Here is a 2,145-nt window from a genome sequence, read left to right on the forward strand (position 1 = left end):
ATCATTGACATGACACTAATGACAATTTATGATATTGTTTGGATAAAATTTGAATATATTAATTATAATTTTAAAATATTGAAGATAGATCAAATTAACTGAATGTCATATAAATTGAAACAAAAGAAATATTGTATACTCATTCAAATCATATATCATATATCATATATCATTAGGGGTGGACATCCTGTTTGTTCGATTTGCTTGTTTAATATCGGTTTGTTTTTTTGATTTTCGGATTGACGAAAATGACAGCCCTAATCAAAACGAAATAAATTCGATTTGATTCGATTTCTATAAATTCGGTTCAGTTATTTCAAATTTTTCTTTTAATTTTGAAGATTAAAGTAGTGAGTCTTTCTTTGTCATGACCGGGCATTTAAAATTTGTGATTTTTTTTAGAAATCATATTTGCGATTTTTATTTCGAATTCTTTGATGTGTGTTAATTGAGTTTAATTTGACTCAATCGAAATCATCAATTCAATTTATTTAACCTAATATCTGGTCCTAATTTGACTCATCTCCTCAAGTCTAATCTCAATCGCTCATCATATTTGATCAGCGGCTAATATTAAATCAATTTTCACTAATATTTTTCTTCAAATTGGGCAGCTTCAGACTATTTTTCTTGAATCGAGGGTATATTGGAAAAAACCTATCTACCTTAGCAGTAAGGTCTGGATACACTGTACCCTCCACGGACGTCAATCTGTGGGAATAAATCGGGTTACTTATGTTGACACCCAATTTTGACCTTAGGCTGTTATTTTACCAAAATTATTAATTTTAAATGTTGATATTTTCCACGCATTATTTTGATATCAAATAAATATTAATGTGTCGCAATCATGATTTGAAAATATACAATTTCTTTTTATATTATTATTTTTATATTATCTAATATTTTAAATAATTTTGCTAATATTTATTAAATTATTTCCGCAATTATACATGCCCATAATTTACAAACATTGTCTATTATTATTATTATTATTATTATTATTATTATTATTATTATTATTATTATTATTATTATTATTATTATTATTATTATTACGTCTTTCCTACATTTGTTAAATAGCAATCTAAATCAATTCAATTTGCCCAGCTTATGTAATGTCTAGCCTAATTCTTATTCAATTAATATCAATTTTAGTCAAAATTGATATTAATTCAAGTTGAAAAAACCTTAGCTTGACTCAATTTTGAAAATACTTGTGAAGCTCACACAAGTTAATCAAGCAGCAAAATATGATATTAAAGATGTATTTGAGTTGATCATCAATCTTAGCTTGACTCGTTATTTAGATCAAAAAATTAATGGTCATTAGTGACAGATAAATAATTCAAGATTAACTAACACCTCTACCCAAATGCACGTAAAATAATCTTAATTCTACACGCGTTATCTATGTTAATAGCGATACCTTATTATATTTATTAAAATGCAGCCTAACTTAAAATAATTTTTCCTAATTTATTTAAATTCTAGCCATCTTGTACTCAATTAATATCAACTTTAACCAAATTAACATAAATTTTATAGCCAGTTTGTATTCAATTGATGATAATTATAGCCAATTTGTATTCAATTGATGACAATTATAGCCAAATTGATAACAATTTTAAGATCAAATTGAAATTCAATGTTTTTGCCTTTTTAAATAACTTTAATCTCAGTCATTGATCAAAACCAATCCAATGACTGAGATCAAATTCCTCACTTCTCTCCTTTTAAGCAAACCAAGAAACCCTAATCTCATTTCCACCAAAACCATCCGCTTCTCTCCCTATCTTCTCTCTCTTTCCTCTCTTTATACTTCATTTTTCTCTCTAAAACCAAAACAACCGATGCCGTCTTCACTAGCACCTCCGCCGCCTCCTTTCCCAACTCCAGCTACGGTGGCAACAAAAACACCAGTTGTCCCTCCGTTATCCTTTTCAACCATCCCCGCCATTGTACTGTTCCACTCCCTGCAAGGTACGTGAAGTAAAAAATAATGTACAATAAAGGTCAGGTTACGTTCAACTATTTCCTTTTTCCTGTGATTACTGATCAGGATTTTGTTTTTGCAGATTGTTCAAACAGTTCTTGCTACTCGCATTAGTAAGCCAAATGGCATCAGTGTTGTTTCAATTCCTC

The sequence above is a fragment of the Capsicum annuum genome, chromosome 7 (genome assembly GCF_002878395.1).
Source record: "Capsicum annuum cultivar UCD-10X-F1 chromosome 7, UCD10Xv1.1, whole genome shotgun sequence".
In the NCBI taxonomy this organism is placed as follows: domain Eukaryota; kingdom Viridiplantae; phylum Streptophyta; class Magnoliopsida; order Solanales; family Solanaceae; genus Capsicum; species Capsicum annuum.